Raw genomic sequence first — 23,633 nt, forward strand, 5'->3', positions numbered from 1 at the left:
GAAAATTCGTCGTGAGTAAAATTCGTCGCGATGGCAGTTGGTCAGGGTCACATTTCTTCGTAAGCACAATTCCTCGTGGGCACAATTCGTCACATGCACAACTCGTTGGCAGAATTCATCACGAGCACAATTCATCGCAGGCATAACTCGTCGTAACAACAATTCGATGCGAACACAATTTCTTGCAATTTCGATGAAATACATCTATTTACGAAGACAAAACTTGAAATCACCTAAAAGGGAAGGGTTTTGAGATTTGTTTGATATTTACAAGGGGGGAGGAGGTGTGGGAGCAATAGTTAACATTTCTCTTGGTTAATCAAAATACTTATATTAGTCGTAATATCTCAAGAAATATAAAATTTTACTCATCACTGTCGTTTTTGAAAATATTCCAGATTGTTCTTATTTTTTTAGGCTTAAGAATTCTCTAAAACATATTTTTTGTAATTATTTTTGTTTCTTATTTTTCCTTCATTTAATTTCAGTTTTTGCAGCGATATTTTTTTAAATTCAAAAGATGAAAAAAAAGTTACTACATTTATTTGCCACATATGAAAATTAAAGATCATTATAATAAATCACAAAGATTAGATTACATCCCTTTTCTTTTTGATCTAAAGATCGAAGTTTTATGCACTACGCTGCTATCTTATTTAAATTGAGCTAATTAAAAGCTGTAGGTAGCAAATAAATTATGAAATAACACATTCCCTTACAAAAAATACAGTAAAAGATCGCTATAACTAGTACGGCATATTACGATAAATCAGTTATTACGACAAACTTGCAATTCACCATTTACCAATTTCAATTATTTCACCATTTACTAGTCAATTTACTAATGATTTGATTACTGTATTGTTGATTGGAATCGATTATTTTTAAAATCAGATTAAAGAAACGATTACTAACTGTGAAACTAACAAAATTTTACCGTTAAAAAGTGTGAAACATTGAATCTTACTGGTGGTAAGGCTATATGAACGTGAACCACGTGGACGATCCCTAAAATTTAACTACTGAATTTTGTGATTTTAACTAGCATTATTAAATAAAATAGAATATGTTGGAAAATCCAGGAAAAAAAAAACTGTTTCATTTAGTACTCACCGATAAAACTGATCAAATTTATGCAATAAAAAAAGGCAATCCTCCAGCCCATAGCAAGGTGGTGGCGGTAGTTTATTGGAACAGAACATAAGTATGGGTTAAAAATACCTCAGCAATGATAACACAATTTATATTGGTAACAAAACTCAAAAATTTCAAAATAGGAAAACACTTTTCTGCTCCGGAAATTACAAAACTATGTTTTTAAGTTATATCTCCATAGAAACACACAGACACACAAAAACAGTCTAGATAAAAGCATCGTGTCCTTGATATCGTATTGTTTTTAAAACATTTTTTTTTATTTAAATAAATATTTTCATAAAACATCATAAAATTTTTTAAACGCATGGTAGAATGATGAAAAGGATGAAAGTAACCTTGACATTTAAATATTTCTCTCAAAAATGCAGTAAACTAGAATTCCTCCGGCGATTTTTTTGACATCTTTTTATTCTTTTATGATATATATCACATAAAAGCAATGATATATGAGTGGTCATATAGATTTACAGTTCGGTCAATAACTCTTTCAGTCTCAAATAAAAATGGTTAAATGGAAAAATTCAGATGGCTTGAGATATTTATTTATTTTTAAATTGATTTTTTTTTCATACGTATACAAATGCAAACTAATCCACAGTTTCGGGCTCTCGCGGTGTCACGATGGCACCAAAAAACACTATTTTTTATTTTATTATCGCTATAATATGGGGAAAAAAACGAAAATGTTTTGAGTGGAAAAAAAATCCGTTCGACAAACAAAATTTTGAAGCAATTAAAAAATTCCTTTTTTTTTACCAAAAATTTTATTTAGTTCATTGTGTTTACCATATAGTTCCAGGAAATAAGAATAAGTTTAATCCGATATATTTTAAAGTTGCAAGCACATTCGAGAAATTATGATTACAACGAAATGAATTTGAATACAATGAGAAATGCAAAATGTTTGGCAATCAATTTTCCAATATTTTTGTTCTTAACAACTGTGGGATTTTATGTATATATGGAATTTTATGTATTCAATTTAGAATATATGCAACGAATTAAGCTCGATAATACTCAGAGAACCACGTTTTAATAAAATAAAGCTATACAGAGATGGAAAAAATTGATAGTTTCTGATACTACTGAATTTTTTTCTTATCTAATCCAAGTTTTTGTTTTCATGGAGAAAAAGACAGGGTAGCTCAAAAATAGTTCTGTTACTCCATTCAATCCAGATTTTAATCACTTCAATCCTTTTGGTACTTTTTTTCTACATAATTTATGAGAGGTTCGAACCATAATATAATTTGCGGCAATCTTAGTATGGTTGAACTGTAATAACACGATACAGTCAGAAATCGGTCACCTGTCTAATTTTTCAGAACTTTTTTTATATTTTCAACAGATATTCATCAGAACTTTATTTTATAATGTCTTTAGTGACTAAGAACATTATAAATGGTCACATGCCTTTTTAAATAGTATACGGTAATGACAGTCAAAATTCTTTTAAACTCAGATTGTTAAATCTTTTCCATCATTAGGAAAACTCTTTTCTAATTGAAACGGAAATCCCATAATGATCAAAGGCTATACATATGTTATAGCGTGGCTTAGTTAAAAAATAGCGTCGCGTCACCCTGAATTGTATGTGATAAAGAATGAAAAAAAAAAAGACTCTTGATAAGAACTGGATTAAACCACTTTGCTTATAGGATATACGGATGAGAACAGTGAAAAAAAAATGCAATTTTTTGAAGTTATTTCACTTCAGTTCCAACAGCATTAAAAAAAAACAATGGATTTTACTAATGTTCTCAAATTTCACGGACTGTGAAGTTTTTGTTTCTTAGCTTTTAAAAGAAGATTTTCACCTAAAAAAATTTCTTATTATTGTGCTAGTGTTACATCATTTGAAGTATGTGAAAGTGATTCAGCCTGAATAAGGACTCCCACATCGCTATTTTCCCGGCTAACAACAAAAGCTATTGTTCTCAATTTCAGCTAGAAGAAAGAAAGAGAGTTAGACCTCAGCCTTTGTTTCAAATGATACCAAATTGACGCTAAACCATTTGTTCCAGATTGAATTTATGCTTTTTTTTTCAGAAAAATCATTTGTCACAAACAAAAAAACCGAATGAATTTCCAAGAATGTAAGCTATAATTCAGTTTAAAATTTCCGAAGCGTAACGTTTTTACTCCCTTTTAAATAACTGTTGAAAAAAGGTTATGGAAGCTTTCACACACTTTTAGAGTTTTATAAAAATAATTTCACAACAAAAATTTAAAGAAAAAAATATGACGAAGAAAAAAAAAGAAAAAAGAAATGCTAGTTTGGATAGATTTTTGTGAACATCTCAAAAACGTATTTGCTTAGAAAGATCTATTTTTTTCCTATTAAAAAAAAGGAAAAATAATGGTATAGGGCCACTCGGCTACGTTTGATATTTTCAAGTAGTTTCTACGGCATAGTAATTTCCATTAATATTAAAGAAGTTCGGAGAACGAATCTCTCAACTACCGAAGCAATTTTATAATAATGATATTTTTAGTGCTGGTAAGAGCCACAATTTGAATCTACTTGAAATACTTCAATCATTAATTTTAATAACAATGCGATAGTAAATAAATAAAAGTAAAATAAGCAAAAATAAGTGAAGCATAATGCAAGAGCAGCTGATGTAAATATTTAGTGAAGTAGTTTCTAAATTTTACCATACAGATGATCTAAACACTTAGACCAAAAATAGCTCTTGGTGAATAATATTAAGTCGAAAGTACTTAAGGCAATATTTTTTCTTCAGAATTTAAACAAATTTAACGCGCAACATTTCACATTTTTAAGGGCATAGAAATATTGACAAGGCACAATATCTTACAAGACTCTAAAGTTCTTCCCAAAATTGAATAAACATAAATCGAAATTACATTAAAAAAAATTACTCACCTGCGTTTAAGCAAAAATTATTCACTGAAATATTTGAACTGTGAACACTCGAGTTCAATTAACGACATTATCAAAAATTCCTTTCTCAAAACTAAATATTTGCTAGACTTCATATTATGATGATCTTTCATTTTACATCGAGAATTATTAACACAGTACAATGTTACAACAGTTCAAAGTTTTATAATGAGGGAAAAACAAAAGACTAGAAACCAACAGAGCAAGGAAAACACTTAAATATACTCATCTTATTCAAGAACCATGACAGCAGCTGTTATTGTAAAAATGATTTGAAATACAGTAAACTGCCCAACCGACCAGTTGTTCTTAATTTAACAGAAATGATTACATGTCAAAATAGTTCGGATGAAAGACCTTAAAATACATAAATAGTTAAAGTAGAAATATGTGGTCGTTTAAAATATCAATAGCGGTACATTTATAAAAAAGTTCAGATGTGTGAGCCAAGTAGTTATATTATTTTAAAGGATAAAAACATTTAAAACGAGCATTGCTATTTGGGTGAATGCTTTTATAAAGAACCGATCCCTACAGGCGAATTCTTCGTGCAGGTAATAAGAAATTATACTGAAAATTGGCATTAGAATGACTTCTAATCCATAGAATTCCATATAGAATTCCACACAAAATAATTCTAAAGCCACACTCATTTTTTTTTTTGTTGGTTGCTGTTATAATTATCTTCATAAATTTTTAGGGTTCATAATTTTCAGGGTTACGATTTTTCAGGTATTAGAAATGGGATTAATTTTCAAAATATCAGGTACTAGATGAGTATTTTTGAGTATTTCCTTTAAAAATTAATTAATAGCTAAAGCTATTTGATTTTGATAACAATATACTAAGAATTTCTGTTTCATAAACTAGTTTGATATGAGACTCTTCAAAGAGCTACTAAAGCTAATAAAGCTTAAAAATGTTTGGAATTTTAATTTAAAAAATATTTTTTATGCTGCCCAAAGAATTTATATTAGTAGAAATATACGCGGTAAATTATTTTTTGTGTTCTTATATTATTAAATTTACTGGAAGTCAGTCTAGAATTCAAAAAAATTTGCTTAACGATTCATTATAAATATTTCATCATTTAGAGTTGTAAAAACTAACTCTAAAAGAATTGAAGTTTTAGTTATTAAGTTTTGTAACTGCCATTCGCAAGTTGACGCACAGATCATTAAAATATTGAGAGATATTACGTGAAATAAAAGCTGCCCAAAAATAATCTCTCGATAATCTAATTCAAAAGAGAGAACAAAAGAAATGAGAAAAAAAAACAAAAAAACAATTGTATCTTTGAAAAAATATTTTTATTATTGAACAAGTAAGAGACAAGTATAGAATTTCCAAGCTATTTATAAAGTACCATATTAATTCTATGCAAAGTCTGACATTTTTCTAAAAAGTTAACTATGGAAAATAATGCAGCTTGGTTAAAAAAAAGACCCATTTTCATTTATAGTTAACTATTTTTTTAATAGATAATGCTTTTTAGACCCATATGAACAAGAAAGCAGGGAAGGTAGCAAATGAGATGGGCTGATTCGGGAGTTTGATTTTCTTGCAATTAGTGAAAAGAATTGGAGATCAAAGATAAATAGGAAGTCGTTGTGGAGAAATCTTCAGAGGAAGGCATGGGCCCACATTGGGCTGTCTGGCCAACGATGATGGAAATGAATGTAGCTTGATTAAAAAACTACTTAATTTTGATTAAACGAATGATTAAGATTGCTACAGTAAAAAATAAAGCGAGACTATGAAAATTCCATAAGAATTAAAAGAATGAAATTTTTAATTTATAATGCAATATATTTATTAAAAAAGATAATCGAAATATAAAAAAAAGTAATATTATGCTAAAAGACATCAAATTATGCTTCAGGTTCATCCTTATATTACTGCTCTCTTCAAGAAGTTACCAAAAATTAACCACAACCTATTCATATTTCTTTTCTTCAAAGACGATAAAGCAAAATCTACATTTTTCTTTCTCTCTCTTTCTCCCCAACAACAAAATGACTCTTGATTTGAATTTGAATTTTATAAAATAATTTGTAATTTGATTTGAATATTCTTAGGGGAATTAGAAATTGATCCTAAAATATTAAAATTCACCTTTGACTAAATTTTTTTAATTTTGGTTAATTTACTGGTTAATAACTTGAAGTTCTTCGCGCGCACCCAGTATTTTGTGCAAGAAAACTAAAAAACAAAGAAACTTTTGATGTAAACTCTTTTATCATTGCATTTTATATCACTTTTAAAAACTATCAAAACGTGGAGATAGTATTCACAGACTGATATAATTTTTTTTACCTTTCTAAAGAGCCTAAAAAACACTAATTTTACGAACATAAAACATTTTTCTTCTGGTTTAAATTTTCAATAAATGAGTTAATTGTAAAAACATAGGCATCAATTCAAATAATTCCTAGCAGCAAAATTATTTGGTGGACCAATATCACGATTCAATAAGGATAAAAAGGGTCGATACTTTCTAATATTGGCTCTATATAGAATAGTTAGATGAACCTAATATTTTATTTCCATTATGCAGCCAATATCGGCTCTTTAATTGTACATTTCATCAGATAATTTAAAGCTACTTTTTAGCCAATATCGGCCCTGTATAGAATTGCTATTGCCCAATATTAAAAAATCTAGACATCCCAATTCAGGATGCATGTTCTTATACGAAAAATAAAACTTAGTCTTGAATAAATAAAGTCATTAGTGGAAGAAAAGTATAACATTTTAGATTTAAAAACTAATTATCTGTACGTATAAAACAAATTTTTTGTGCCTAAGTTATTAAATAAGACTGTTTTTAATGAGAAAATGTGAGTAATGTAAATATTTTCTGTAACTTAATTCACTAAAATGCCACTTCTTCCACTATGTTCTTCATTTATCGTTTTAAGAAAATTGAATCCAAGTAAAAACACTTTTAAAATTAATAATCTCATAAAAGGACGGACACGCATTGTTTTGAAAAAATAAATTTAATTATAAGCATATTTAGTTACAAAATTTACAAACAATAGTTAAGATCAATAAAATATCAAGCAGATGTAAGCTTCTTCTTTGTCCTATTCCACTTGACCAGTCCCATGAACCAACAGAAAGATTCAATCTAGGTAATTAGAAAAATGTTTGAATTATTTGTATTCATTACAATTAAGAATTCATCGCAATTAACTTAAAACTATTTTTATGCTTTTTTCTTAACCTAATTTTAAGAAATTGAAATAATGAAACATATTTTACAATGACAGCGGAGCGGTATGACTAGCTTTAACTAACTAAACAAATTTAAAAACCTTTTACCGATGGTTTAACGGACACTTAAAGAAGAAAAAAACATGAAAATTTAAACATTAAAAAATCTTCCACTTGTTAAGTAAAGAACTGAGTGCATGAAAGTGACATTTTAGTGAAATAAATTAACGTTTAAATGTTGGCAATAGGAAATCAAGACATTGTCTTCGATTTCTTGTGTGCTCTAGCCTCCAATTGGCACAAATCATCATTAAAACTGTCCAAGCGAGTGAAAAAGCAGCTTCAGCAAAAAAAATTTTTTCAAATTTCATATTCCATTTTGTTAAATAATGTGGCATTATTTACCGGCATTAATTAAATAATGTGCATTATTTAATGTGGCATTATACACCCGAAGAATTTTAAGACACTTAAGTATGAAATCTTAGGGCACACAGACGAACAAGTCATGAATATGAACATTGACTAGAAATGTCCATACCTTTAGTTAAGACCTTTAGTCAAGTCCATACCATTATCAAGAGTGAAAAATTTTATTTAGTTAATCATCTTTAACGCGAAAAAAAAATTTATGGACACACCGATACATTCAAAGAAGTGATAATGATAAAAGTTGTAAATAATAGCAATAATGCATTAAATTTAGAAATAAAATATTTTGTTTTTATAACCATCGTTGAACAGCGGACCCAATTTTGGGTTCACAACTAATGTTCAACTCCGTAGCCTTGTAATTTTGTACCCAATCCAAAAGACAAGGGAACTCCTGGATCAAGTACTCAAAAGAAATTTGCCTTCGTGGAGAGCTTTTTTATGGAACTAACCCGCATTTGCGTTACATGAAGAAGAAAAACACGAAAATCTCCCACAATTAGCCTGACGGCAAGAGGACATTAACCCATGATTCGTCTACCACTGAGAATATTTTTACGTCAACACTGTGGTCGGTGCGAGCTGGGTGCGGAATTCGTATCGACCAGCCAACGCTGGGATTTTAATCCGGTTCACCTCATAGGAATGCGAACGCTCTATCCCCCGAGCCACCGCGACTCTATTTTGTTTTGAGTAGATTGTTTTTAGAGCTAGAAAAACGGGTTATTATCGTCGGCCTATGAACTATTTCCTCAGAAATAATCTGGAGATCTACGGCCGTGTACGAACTACCACACTTTAGATAGAGATCTCCGCTCCACACACCTCAACCATATGTGTTACTTTTCAACTACCGGTCGATATTATATGAGAATGGATTCTGAACTAATAAGATGCGATTGGAAAAAGATCAGATACATACCCTTGCGAATTGAGCCTCGTTCTAAGCCTCAACCTACCATAAGGAATTAACTTATCAATAATGAGTAATTAACTGATTTTTTGGCTTGGAATAATAAATGTTAAATTGTATTGATAAAAAATTAGTTAAGACGTAAACTAAGCAGAGATGTTCTTTTAAACAAAGTAATTTACAACAAGATTTATATTACCTTTTCGTAATTTTTAACGGTTTCTTGTTTGGATTTTAACTATAAATTTAGGGGCAAGAAATTAGCCAAAGTTTTCCAAAAAATTTTTTAATGCATCGTATAGCTGTTTCATTATTTAATTAGTGTTAGTGAACCCTAAATTTCATAATAACATAAGTTGATAAATCAAACACGTAATATCGCCAGCGAAAAAAAGTTATTTTGAGATCTAATAATGAATTACAAAAGCATAAAAATTACTTTTAGTAATCAAGTAGCAATAGAAAAATAAACTTACCTATTGTTTTGATTTTTCTTGGCAGCTGGTTTTTCGCCGACGATGAAAGATATCTTTGCACTTACCTCCTTATAATTATTTGAAAAGTCAGACAAAATACTTTTTTCCTAAAATTAATTTCCGGCCGAAAGTTAAATTACAAAGCGGGGAAAATGACGAATGCAACTTCTTTATTATCTCGTATGCAATTTTTCGTTCGAGAGCTTTTCTTTATAAATTTTTTTTTTATTAAGATGCGAAACTAAAAAACTGATCGTTCAGAGAATTCAATTAAACACGTGGTAGTAGTTTTAAATAATATATAGAAAGAACCTTTTGAAACAACTAACATTTTTAATTAAATCTTTTAGAAGATAGGGTGAAACTTTCATCTTATTTTTTATGTAACATATTTGATGATTCATAGTTGACTGAACTTGTCATTAATAAAAGTAATTTCATTTAAGACAATCAAGTACGAATTTAATAATGCATTTAATGAAAAAAAAATTATCCGTCAACTTAAAAAAGAATATATGTTGTATAACTCACATAAAATATTTAGCTTTATTTTGAATACAATTATGCTAGATATTGTTTTAAGCGAGATAGCATAAGTAAAATTTTATGATTAGTTTCATCATGGGATTACAGGCGAAATTAAAGGCACTCGTTATTTTAACGTGTTGGGGAATTAATGGAAAATAAGGTTGTCATGTTACTCTTCTTCCCAGTAATTACTTTTCACCTCTCGGGATAAGTGGAAAAGAAACATTTACTACCATCATACTTCATAAAAATAGTCATTATATGAGCAGAACAATTTTGTGTAGAAAGAAAACACTCTACACAAAACTAATTTGCACAAAAAAATATGAAATTAAAGTAAGTATAAAGATGTTTGTACAGAAACATAATTGAAGGATTTAACTATGCGACGATGATAAGCAACAAAGAAAAACTGCTCAAAAAAAGTGGTGCACCCTTACAAAAAAAAAATAGTGTTTTTGAGGTTGACAGGCATAAAAAATACACTTGAAGAGGCAGAAATGAGATTATGTTTGGTACCAAAAATAACCTCATCAATAAACCTCATAAATTTAATTTTATAGAAGCTCAGCCGTATAGTTGCTCATAGTAGCTTCATATAGCTCAGTCGTACTTTTTTGTTGAAATCGGGTGAAATTATTCCTACCTTAAATGTATTCACTTGCTTAAAGTGTAGAAAAAATAACAGGCACATATCAAAACCTGGTTGTTCTCAGGTAAATTTCTATCAACCTCAAAACAACCTGGAGTGTGAATAAAACAACTTTATATATTTGATTACAATCTCAAGTAAACCTCAAAAACATTTGAAATTTTTGTAAGAGAGCGAATTTCTGAAGCGGAGCGTAAGTGAAGACGTTACTATTTCAGCTAACACTATTTAAAAAAAAAATCAAATCAAAGTTAGGTTTGGCATTGCTCTTTTTTTTTTAAAAAAAAAGAGCAATGCCAAACTAAAGTTTCTATCAACCTCAAAACAACCTGGAGTGTGAATAAAACAACTTTATATATTTGATTACAATCTCAAGTAAACCTCAAAAACATTTGAAATTTTTGTAAGAGAGCGAATTTCTGAAGCGGAGCGTAAGTGAAGATGTTACTATTTCAGCTAACACTATTTAAAAAAAAAAATCAAATCTAAGTTAGGTTTGGCATTGCTCTTTTTTTTAAAAAAAAAAAAAAAAAAAAAAAAAGAGCAATGCCAAACTAAAGTCCCATCTTTCTCAATATAAATATTTTGCACCAATATTTAATTGGAAATAGATTACAAACCATTCAAGTTTGCCACCACTTTCTCACGTTACATAAAATATTGAAAAATGGGACAAGTGACTCGCCATAAACAATTCATTTGTATTTTCTAAATCATATCATTTAATAAATTGTTCAAAACAATGAACGACTTCATAAATGTATCGAATAATATTAAAACTCCTGCACATACAATTGTACATCAACTTGTGCAATAAAGGATTTTTTCAAATGGTAGTGAAATGAAATTTAAACTACAATTATAGACAGAAATATTTTTTAGAGATTTTAACAGTCTTTTAAACACAACATCTTATGATTACTATGCATTTATATGTAAGTTTAAGTTATTTAAAAGTAGTGATGATCAAAATTCTACTAAAATTTATAAATCCTAGAATGAAATATTAAATCATAAATTTTTCTAACTCTTTAAATATAAAAATCTTCCAGAAAACCCAGGAAAATTAGCATCAGTGCAATTTTAAAATAACATCGCCAAAAGTTGGACAAATCGCACCAAATATCAGACATCGGAAAAAAATATTAATTAAAAATATTCTTTTAAACTGTCGGCGGAAAATGTTATATTGTAACAAAGTCTTTTTGCATCTTTCTTTTTATTTATTTATTTTTAATTTAGGTTGTTTCTATTTCATTATTTAATTAGAACTTTTCATGCGAAAAATGTTGCGATTGCAATAAAAAATGATGCTAAAACACGCTTTATGTTAAAACCAAAGTAAGGAGCAAATTTAATCCAACCTCAATATGTTAAATTAATTAATTTCCAATCCAGTTGGACAATAGAATCGATTCAATCGTTGCGGGTGGCCAGATCAAACTTATCTCTATGGGCAAATAAGTATACATCTACCCGATGTAATTATAGCAGGTCAAAGAGGAATAAAGTAACAAAGGTAAACAAAACCATTTAATAAGGAACACGCACATATAAAGAGACAAAAATACAGAGAATAATCCGAAATTCCCTCTCTGATTTCAGTAAGCCAACCGGCATGCTTTACGTCAATACTGATCAATCCAACATGTGTGCATATTTAGTTCTGTGTGAAAGTGAAACTACTCTCAACAGTAATCAAGTTTAAAAATTGCGATAATATGATTCAACTAAGCAACATATTAAAGTTTCAGCGACATTAAAGTTTTGCTCCAAAATTTCTAACACTCCATGATACTGCCCTATTTAGTTGAACCATATTTAGCGACATTTGAAAACGGTTCTAAGTGATCATTTTAAAGAATTTAGAAACAGCTGCTTATAAAACACCTTTTTCCAATTAAAAGTCTTATTTACAGACCTGGCTGGCCATATCATGTATTTAAATACGAAACCTGAAGTGTTATCAGAAGATACAAAGCATTCTCTCTAGTAAGCAAAACCCTTTAATTGACATAATTTTTTACAAGATATAAGTATCTAAAAACACATGACTTTTTTTTATACTACATTTGTATAAGATTAGTATACTTCTACTCGTATATTAGATGATACTTCCTTGAAAGTTTTTGACATTGAAAATTTTTTTTAAAATAACTTCGTATAAATGAGAAGGTAATTCTAGAAAAGAATCTTATTTTTGATTTATTTTGTGATTTATGTAATTCTTTGAAAAAAATTGTTTAAAAATACAAGGCTCTATTTACAAACAAATATAAGTCACTCACTCGACCGTAGACAGAGATAAAACCAGATAAAAATTATGCAAAACATAATGACATCTACTTTAAAACAGTTAATGAAACCTTCAAAGCCATTATACTTACTGTTTGTCAACAAGTAAAATAAGTAGATAAAAAGAAATCTTCTAAATTTACAACTTAAATAGGTTTTTGTAAGAGAATTAATACATTGACTTAAGTGCAATGTCTTATTACAAATTCATCGTGATTGCCATACCCACGAACCAATTTTCCAATTCTGAAATTTCTAATTGAGTTAATTTTTTTCCAGAGAAATAATGCTCAACAGCTTTTCTAAACAAACAAATAAGACTTATTTTTAAAGCGCCTACGGCGAGCAACAATGGTTCAATTACTCTGATTTTCAGAACTCCAAAATTAAGTCAAAATAAACCTCATTGTATTTCAATGCAACTCGTTTCTGTGAAAAGAAACTATGTCACCCGAAATATGACATCAAAATCATCACCAAGGAAATCCATAAACCACCGCAGTATTTAAGATAAAAACCTTTATATGTGTCATTCTTTAATGACCATACAATGAGATGTGAAGAGACAATCTCTAAAAATAAAAAGAGAAAGGTTGATGATAATTATCATGGGACATAAAAGAACAACGTTGTGGGATAAAAGCAAGGCGTTTAGATACGTGCGCCGCCTAATAAGATAAGGAGTTTGCACAATGCTTACCATTCTTATAACTGTTCTTTCGGTTCATTGCACCACCTTTACAAAGGTAATTCAAGGTGATTTCCCCAGTAAAGGAAAAAGATAAACATCAAAAAAAGTATGATCTCTTATTAGTTTTACGGATTTCACAAAAAACAAAATAAGAGTATTACAATCTACAATATTTAATTAGTTGAGTGGCTTCTAAACGACAAACTAGATTTAAGTTTATACATTGACAAAGAGAATTAAAGATTATTGCCTTGCTTTTAATTCTTATCCGAAAGCTTCCAAATTGTGATATCTATAAATCCGTAATATTCATTTCAACTATTTGTGTCATAGCGCTCGTATTATTGGAGTTTTAATATAAAGTTAAGAGATAGGCTCTTTAATGTTACCATCTATTGTCTGCTGCCAAATGCACTAGGTACCTACTCTGAGAATATTTAAGATTGGCACTAAGTACTTTCATTTATTGAGATCTGCAAAATTTAAAAATTTAGCAAATATATTCAGGTTTCATAGTTAAATAAGATATTTATCCGCGAAATCTCATTAATTTAAAAAAAAAAATTAACTTATAACTTTCATTTGCGGGGAAAAAAAAAATAAACATTCGAGAAATTTTAGCACATTTTTATTTTTCTAAATTATTTTTCAAATTAACGTAATAATAATCTTTTCAAGCTTGGAAAGTTTCAGAGAAAGATTTTAAGTGAGAGAATTTAGTGAAAAGTTTCTAAAAACGGACATTTTAACTTAATATTTTTAACATATAGTGATTATAAATATAGTGTGTATTAAAAGAAAAATAAGCATCGAAAAGTGTTTTGTAACACTTTTGAATTGCTTAGTTTATGTACACAGTAAAGTATAAATAATGTAACGGTTACATATTTTATGAACCCTAGAAACACGAGCAATCTAGTTTTCATCTTTTTTTAACTTCATAAAACGTGACAATTATACTAAATACTAATCTATAGGTTGTGGTTTAACATAGATACTAAGCCTCAACAAAGTTGTACATTTTTTTAGAATTAAACTTTTTATCACTTTTACTTCGGTACAAACTTCAATAAATAAACACATCAATCGCACGTAGTTCACAAAGAAACATAAAGGTAGTACTATAGTATGAAGATAAAAAAAATGTCTGCATAAGTCTATACTAGAATAAGCTTTCGTTTTACACGTTGAATGCCATGGGGGTCACTGATGACCGTCACTGAGTTTGTTCGTAGTGCCACGGAGGTCACCCGTGACCGGTGAAGCCAAGATTATTAGAAACACATAATTCGAGTAAATTTTTAATGCTTTTAATTTTTTTAATATTATCGTTACTAAAATGGTTTGAAGAAATCGATGCAAAAGATACTGAAAAAATCATTTTGGCCAGACGGGCAAGCCATGTAAAATTAACTTGGCATTCAACGTGTTAAGTAACAACACTCAATGCATCGGCAAAATAATCATTTTTTAACCAAAGAAATGCTTACCTGCAATAAAAAAATTGCAAAAAGAAAAGCAGAAAAAATCACACACATTATATTACCAAGTGAACCATCACACCAATATATCAAAACAAAAAAAGCAAATTGCAAATAAAACAAGTGTTCTTCAGCACAAAAGTATCAGACTGATCTTTATGGATCAGCTGGTGAGCGCTTAAGCGTGAACTAAACGGAAGAACATGTTCTACAAAAGATGAACCCTCTGCCATTAAACTTTTAGAAAATCCTATCGACAGGGTTAAACAGATAAAAAGAGAAAAAACGATTATTAGAAGACAAAAGATTTCAATCCAGGTGTCTCGGATAAATTATGAAAATTAATTATATATTTGGTTTTCATGTTGTACCTGAATTTAATAGACATTAAAACATAACATTGTCCTAACAATAGAACAGTGCAAATAGCGAGGTATGAGAATTAGTTGAAGAAAAAGAACTGAAATTGAATATTGAAACAAAGAGATTTTTTAACCTTTAATTACTGAATAAGATGGATATTCAATTGAGCAATTTTATTTTATATTAATATGAAATGTAATAATAGAATTATAAAAAGAAATTATAAAAATAGAAAAACATTGAATTATCTTGCGTATATGCAAAAGAGGAAACAGTTTAAAGTTCATTTTTTCATAATAGCAATTAAAAAAAAGTTGTTCCTCAAAAAAATGTTTAATTTTCTTTTTAGAATTTCATGGGATAATAAAATGCGTATAGACCTTAAAAATCTTTCTTAATTCAAAGGGATCATAAATTCTTCTTGAAATGGTTGTTTTGCAAAGGCTCACGCGAATTGACGCTAGCATAGTTCATGATTTTAAACCAGTAATTCATGACCAGCGCTCAGTTAATATGAAGAAAGTTCAGTATTTGTGTTTATTATTTTAAAAGTTATCCATTATCTGGGCTCATAAACATTGATAGTTTACATCTATGTGGAAATATCGAGCCAAATTTGCGATTTTTTTTTAAATGGAATATTGTTTTTAATATTTAAGTTATTTAATCGCAGTTCTCAGATAATTCTTGACGGCAAGATGTAGTGCAAAAATAAAGCTTTGCCTCAAGTCTTAAACTCTGGCTTTTTTTATTATTATTATTTTCCTTGGAGAAAGAGCTTCGCGTTTGCTACTAAAATTGAGAATTTTTCAATAATTTCGACACTTTTTGTCTAGGATAAAAGATTTCGTCAATTTTTAAAGAAAGTTTAATAAATTTATTTAAGTTTTTTGTTCGTTTTAAAGCCCAGGTAATGCCCTAAGGCAAGATAGTAGATATAGTTTAAAACTATAGTTTTGCTTCAAGTGTAAAGCCCTTAAGGGTGTGACTTGTTTCATTTTCTTTGTCAAAAGAATTAAACACTAATGGTACAAGTTTTGAAAAAATTGCAGAACTCTTGTTTTAATAAAGTTAACATGGAAGTAGGCCTCAAAATTGAAAATATAACACTAGTTGAGTAAGCTCTTATTGTTTCAATAAGGCAAATATATTTTTCTTCTGAAAATATATTGTTTCGCTTTGGATCGCTAGTATTTAGGCATATGATCGAATTTTCGTACGCATAAAAACATTCACTTGCTATGTATGGTAAGTGAGAAATCTTATTGTCAAAGTTAAGGCAGAAACTTTCCAATTAATTCAAAATATACAGATTAAAGCCATAATGTAACAAGCTATATTTTTAAATAACAGTATATAGCTATTTTCTCCCTAAGCAATCTTTTTTTATTAATATTTTCAGTTAAGCATAGCCTCCAAGAAACAATAAAAAATATTTGCTAGCCTTTTATTCAACTAGGCAATAAAAAATTCATATTAAATTTGCCAGAGGATAAATTGCACTTTTTGAACAAAAATAATGAATTCTTTTTCAGTGATGTGAAGTTTTCGAAGCTAAAAAGGGTGCCATTTAACGTTTCGTAAAAAGTTTATACAATTATAAAAACTTATTAACCAGTTATTTACCACGGATTAAATCAAAATCAGTATTACGCTGATATTAATCATTCGCCTCAGAATTAAAAACACGTCTATTTTTTCACTTCAATTGTCTCAAAATCACGTAATAAAGGTTTACTAAACAATAAACAATATTTAACATTCGCAATCTTGGAAGATGTTTTACGGTAACATCTAGAAATCTCAATAGTCGGTAGCCTATTAGATTAATGTTTAGTTATCAAGAACAGGTTACAGATGCAGGACTAAATGAATCTTGAACAATAATTCATCAGTCAGATGAACAACATTTTTCCGAAAGCAACGACTATACCCAAATAATAGGGTACAGTCGTAACTTATAATTACGGCTGAAAGTGAACATTTGCTTACATCTCAATGCCCTCAATAATTCGGAAAATATCGCCTGTGAAACGTGCTCACGTTTAGGTTCAAATGTTTTGCTTATATGGTATTCTTACAAAAACTTTTATTTATACAACCTGAGAAATAAGCTGTTACGACAGCTTTTCGATGACTCATTCGTTAGGTATTGTTAAGAACTCACAGCATTTATAAGAAAGCATATAATTCGCATCTTTTCCTAGAATAATATGCTATTAATATAACTTATGAGTTTGTAATAGTTATTCATAACTGTTTTATCCGTCTCTAATGTGTTCTTCTCTGTACTGATAATGAGAAAAATGGAGCAAAATATTAATATGTGAAAATTCCTTGTTCAAAAATGAAAAAAGCGATCTTACATTTTATATTCGAAATGTTACTTTCCATCTAAATAGTTGTCACTTTTTAACAACCTAATAAACCTACATACCAGATAATTAACTTATATTTATAAGTATACATAATGTCACTCATATCCAAACTGAAATAATAAAATAAAAATATCACATTACCTGGGTCATTTGTAATTATCAAAATCTTGAAAGCTATTGGGAATATTTAAAAATAAAAAATGTTTTTAAATATACATACCAGTAGTTTCAAAAGTCTTCGGTAGAGATAGTTTCCAGATTTTCCTGTGAAGAGAATAATTCGACATAAGAAAAATTGCAAGCCGGATTTTGCTTATTATAGTACAAGTACTAGATTCATAATTAAGAAAGCTATTCATAAAGTTTTTTTAAAACTGCAATTTAGCAATACAAAATTTCGAAATTAATTATTCAAAATTTCTGAATTGAATTTAAAATTTCTGAATAATTTAAAATTTCTGAAAATTTAATAAGAAACTAAACGTGTTTAGAAAGATATTCTTTGAATGCAGAATCAAGGCAAAATAATGTATTAAAAGAAAGAATTCTTGTTTCTGAAGAAAAACAAATGTGTTTTGAACACGATGTTTTGTTCATATAACAGACAATGTTTCCAAATATTTCAGCATTTATAACTGTAAACAGACAATTTAAAACAATACAAAATACTACAAAATATTTTGGGATTGATGACTGTAACATAGACGCAATACAAAAATTCTCTCTTAAGATTAGCAATGAAAAACAAGCTAGTGAAAAATACGGTTTCATCTAATTATATGCGTGGCTTACTCACATGGCTGAAAAATTATATTTGTTACAACAGGGTTTGTACATATATTGTATTATATGTGTATTAATAATTGGTATCAATTTTGTAATAAAGAAACTAAACATTTTTTAATATTAGCTTCCATTATCGAAATAAAATTTTAAATCTGCCGATTTCGGATCTATATATATTTAGAGAAAATAAATATTCTGGTAGATACAAATAATAATATAAAAAAAATTATTATTATTATCACTTTTTAATTTTTCCAGGTGTGTATAAGCCCCTGTATCAGAAACATTAAATTATATTTTCTTTGGAAAAATTATAGAGACGGGTCACTCAGTAGCAATCAGAAGCAACAAGTTTTTTTTTTCAAGAAATTAAATGAAGACGTTACAGGTGAAAATTTAAAGTCTAAATTTTACTTATTTTACCTTTAGATAACTAATTAAATCAGGGTAACTAATAATTCAACTTTTAGACTATGAATTAAAAATATACAATTTATACTCTCTTAATTTATGGCAAACAAAGCAGCGCGGCATAATGGAAATACTACAATTAAATATTTATTGAAATATATGTGTCTTAAGCTAATTAGAAAATTCGGCTCTTTTGAATCTGCTGTCAACTTTGGTTACCTTTCTTGACTTTTAAAAACGCTCAACAAGGCTTAATAGCAACAAAATAGCGTATCATATAAGCGTTTTGATTACACTGGTTATCATAAATTAAGGAAAAATCACAAAAATAGCGATAACTCTTTCAAAAGTAAGCCAAACCGTGCAAAATTTGCATATGTTGTCCACTAAGAGTAGCTGAGTAAAATTGCAATATGCAAATTAGTGGCGCTGCACTCGGCTTACGTCATCTGCCTGGAGCATAAAAGTCCAAGTTTGAGAGAAAGCACACAAATTTTACTGTGATTGCGACATTGAAAATCTGAGATAGCCAATTCGTAATAATGACCTCTAGGCATCATTTGCCTGAAGAACTACGATGGAGAGCCATCGGGAGACTAGAGGCAGGGCAGAGTCAATCAGAAGTGGCCAGATGGCTAAATGTGAGTCCATCTGTGGTTCATAGACTTTGGAGGCAATTTCAAACCACAGATTCGGCATCTAGGAGGTTCAGTCAAGGACGGCCAACTGTTACGACCAGTGCCGATGACCGATATTTGACATTAAGTGCACGCAGGAATAGAACCGCTACTCCGACACATCTTAGATCCTCTCTTGCTGCAGCCACCGGAAGGTTGGTGTCAACGTCAACTGTGCGCAGAAGGCTCCACGAAGGTGGTCTGTATGCGAGACGACCAGCCATTTGCGTGCCGCTCACATCACGCCATAGGAGAGACCGTTTGCAGTGGGCCCGACAACATGTCCACTGGACGTCAGATCAATGGAGGCCTGTTCTCTTTACGGATGAGTCCAGGTTTAGTCTAGAAAGTGACAGTAGACGTTATTTGATATGGAGAGAACCTGGGACCCGTTATCATCCATCAAACATCCGTGAAAGAGATGCATACGGAAGAGGCAGTGTCTGTGTTTGGGGAGGCATATCCTTAGGAGGGCGCACATACCTCCATGTCTTTCCAAGGGGAACCGTGAATGCTCAGGTTTATCGAGACAACATCCTTGATGCTTATGTGCGCCCATATGCCGGGGCAATTGGTGATTGCTTCCTGTTACAGGACGATAATGCAAGACCACACAGAGCTCGCATTGTTGATGATTATCTTCAACAGGAAACAATTACTCGCATGGAGTGGCCAGCTCGATCCCCGGACTTGAATCCTATCGAGCACGTTTGGGATGCTCTAGGGAGGCGTGTATCTGCCATCAATCCGCCCCCTCAGACCCTTGCCACGCTTGCAACTGCTTTACAAGAGCAATGGCTCTCACTTCCTATTGAACTGATAGACCGCATAATTGAAAGCATCACACATCGCTGTTTGTGCTGTATTGCTTCTAGAGGCAATCATATTCCATATTAAAGGTACTTTTTCTATTGCAAACCGATACTTCCAATTTGTTTATTTTATACATGTGCTAATTTCTATACTACTATTAATGTCTGATAATTTCTTTTTATGTTGTTTAATACCTTACTATGTGTTGTATATTGTGGGTAAGTTTCATAAAATTCCATGTGTAATTTCTTGAGTTATCGCGATTTTTGTGAATTTTCCTTAATTTATGATAACCAGTGTATTTAGAAGCAGTGGTGAGTTAAAACCCTATAAATCAAATTTACTAAACCAAGAATCGTACATTAAAAAACTACCACTCGAAAATATTTATCCGCTGTCCGGAGCAAGTTAGCATCTCCGTGATTATTCCTCAAAATTACATATGTAAAAAAATATTTAAAAAAAAAAATCTAAAAAGCTATAATCTACTTTGTGCAGCTGAAAATAATCAAAATTTCACTAATGTCACAGCCGGATGATTTTTATGAGAAAATATCCATCACTGAAAACATACACATTGTTAATGAGTGACCATTTGGTACTTAGGTATACTATGTCTCGCTTGCCCCCCCATGTCATATCGTAATTTCCATACGCATCATTTCAAAACCCAGTTTTTAAGTTCAACTTTTGTTTGAACTTACAAGCATCATTTTAAAATTTAATTCTTGCATTTCAAAAAATTCTTTTGAAACCGTTAGTTACAAACCGTTGTCCCAACTATCTGGATGAACAACACCCTCAATAGGACTAAATCTTTCAAGACAATGCAATCCAGATCACCAACTAGTTAAGTTAAGCCGATCATTTCAAAGGGATCTTTAGATGAGATGTTTAAATGAAAACAAATAACAAGGAAAACTAATTCTGATAATCCACGTCATAATGCACAGGTAACATCAGAGAATAACCGTTGTGGAGCTTATAACACCAAAGAATGGTCATTGGAAAGCTCTATCTCCTAAAGAGTTGGTGAACCATAGCAGTAAATGAAAAGGTGCGGTATGAATGACCGGTCAGTAAGGTCTCGGTAACAGCATTACCCAAAAGCTAGTTCGCAATGAAAAAAATAGCACAATACAATATTTGTAATCAAGGTTATAAAGTAAAAAAGTGTTCCATGCTTTCAAAGCATAGAAAAAGGAATTGCAAAAACACATTATGCGAAGGCAATTCCTATTGTTCAGAAGAACATTAACGTTATCACTTGAAAAGAAACCCCCAAAAAATGCCTTTTTCGTAAACTACATAAGTATAATGAAGTACAAGAAAAACGCAATTAAAGAATGTCGTTCTAGAGTGTTAAAATGAAATTATTAATCGAAACTGTTTACAACTTCCTAATTTTTAGTGTGCTGTATATAACATGATATATAAAAGTTTTCCTAGTATTAAAAGCACAACATGAAACAATTACGAATCAGTATTTTATTTTTCAGCAAGACATTGAAAATTTGAAATCAATTATCAGAGAACGCGTGTCACTTTTATAAGAAGAAAATTTGTCTTGAACAAAAACATTTACCTGCAATAATTCTAATCTCATTCGAAGAATTGCTCAAAGACTTATAGTTAGTTGTGATGTATGTACAGATGAATTGATAGTCTCGGCTTCATTTAAGTTACTTTAAAAATAAAATTTGATTTTGAGAAATCTGAAATATGGCAGTTTGAAATTTTTCCTTTTTGCAGCGCGAAACTTATTTTTAAGAATGAAATTGAATCAGAGAAAAAAATTTTTTTAATTAAAAATTAAACCAATTTTGATCTGATTAATCAACCGCATTCAATGAGAAATTTTGTCACAAACCATTAGTAACATATTTGTATCGAATTCGTTATTTAAAAAATGTAATTAACTTTAATTGTAGAAAAAATTGTGATTTTTGATCTGTCTGGTCTCAAAGGCGAAGGGACAATGTCCTCTGCCTTATCTTATAGTTTGACTATACTTTTCTTCAGGGAAATATACAATAATTAAAAAAAACGCAAGACAGTATAAAGTTGTGTTTATATTGTTTTTAAGAATTATAAAAGTAAACAGTTGTGTAAGATGGCGTGATAAAAAAATTCATTGAAAAGGTAAAAGGCTGTTATTGTTTAGAATAAGCATAAAACTTTAAAAAGAAAAAAAAATCCACAAGAGTGACGACTACCGTTTTTTTTCTTTTTTTGCACGAAACACAAATATCATACGTTTCGTCAAAGAAGGTTATCTTTCTCATACTTTAAAAGTGTGTTTGATATTTTTATAATGAATTGAAAATAAAGTTTACTATGCAAGAAATTGTATCAAAACCATACCTAAACTACTATTTCTACATAAAAAATATATTGTTAAACAATAGCTATTTTCTAAGTTGATTTAAAAAATTTGATGGAGTAGTATTTTTGTTTCGATATTAAGGTGTTCGTAGTTAATAATTGTTGAATTCGTCAAACACAAGTTTTAAAAAATAACCAATTTTTTGTTACAAAATATTTAAAAGGAAACCACATTTTAAAAAAATGCATTACCTTTCACTTAAAAGTAATTAAGATGGCTTCCAAAAACATTCCAACTTTAAGATCCGTAACAGTTTTTCGAGGCTGGAATAATTTTGAGTGCGGATTAATATTGAGGAAGGGGAAACACAAGAAAACTACAATTCCAATTCCGTAACCCTTTGAATCTGTTCAGAATTTTATGCATGGGTTGTTATACTTTTGTTCTATTGAGCTTCACTACCTTCATATTGGATTTGGAAACAGGGCATGCATGACGGAGTTTTCACATTCGTTGTACAAGAGAAACTTCTTTTTACTTAAACAAATTTTGAGCGTAGCATAGCGCATTTTCTCGGACACGGGAAACGCTTTTTTTTTTTTGGACAGATGGGAAAGAATCTATAAGTATGCATGGAAGATCTTGTCTCATCGGAAAGTTAATATTATGGAGTATTTAATTGTTTCATTAATCTTTTGCTTACGGCACTTAGCATGATTATGCCATTTTGGTCGACATATTGCACCAGCCGTAAGCAAAAGTTTAATAATTTGTTTAGTTATAAGGATTAACCTATTTAGCTTCTAGATGGTTCGATGAATCTTTTGCCAGAACCGCTGCGGACCTCCACCAGAATTTCCTCTGGCGTCATCTTGCCCCGGGCATAAGTCACCATCTCTTGGGTATCCTCAGACTCCGCTCAACCGATGAATTGGACAAGACGGGTCATTGATGCGCCCCTGCTAGGATGTAGCATTCCTTAGCCAAAATATTAAAGACAAGAGAAACTGTTTTTGCTTCCTTTGTTAATTTTAAATCTGCATATAATGACGTTCGAATATTGAAAATGATTAAAAATTGGCAAATGTCGGAGTTGGAGGACATATGCTGCAATAGATCAAGCTTT

The 23,633-nt window shown here is 30.1% G+C and overlaps 1 protein-coding gene across 5 annotated transcripts in view; it reads right to left on the bottom strand.

Annotated features, from left to right (window-relative positions):
* The window catches only part of LOC107438138 (uncharacterized), a 114,404-nt gene that overhangs the window by 67,306 nt on the left and 23,465 nt on the right, over positions 1–23,633 (bottom strand). For 3 of the 5 annotated variants that reach the window (XM_071188228.2, XM_016050338.5, XM_016050341.5), the window contains exon 2: positions 17,715–17,758. The exons of the other annotated variants lie outside the window; for them this stretch is intronic. The gene's annotated coding sequence lies outside the window, so the exon portion shown is untranslated. The remainder of the gene's footprint in view (positions 1–17,714; positions 17,759–23,633) is intronic. 5 annotated transcript variants of the gene reach the window in all.

Source organism: Parasteatoda tepidariorum, chromosome 12, assembly GCF_982258835.1.
Source record: "Parasteatoda tepidariorum strain Cologne lab strain chromosome 12, Ptep-v5.0, whole genome shotgun sequence".
Taxonomy (NCBI): Eukaryota; Metazoa; Arthropoda; class Arachnida; order Araneae; family Theridiidae; genus Parasteatoda; species Parasteatoda tepidariorum.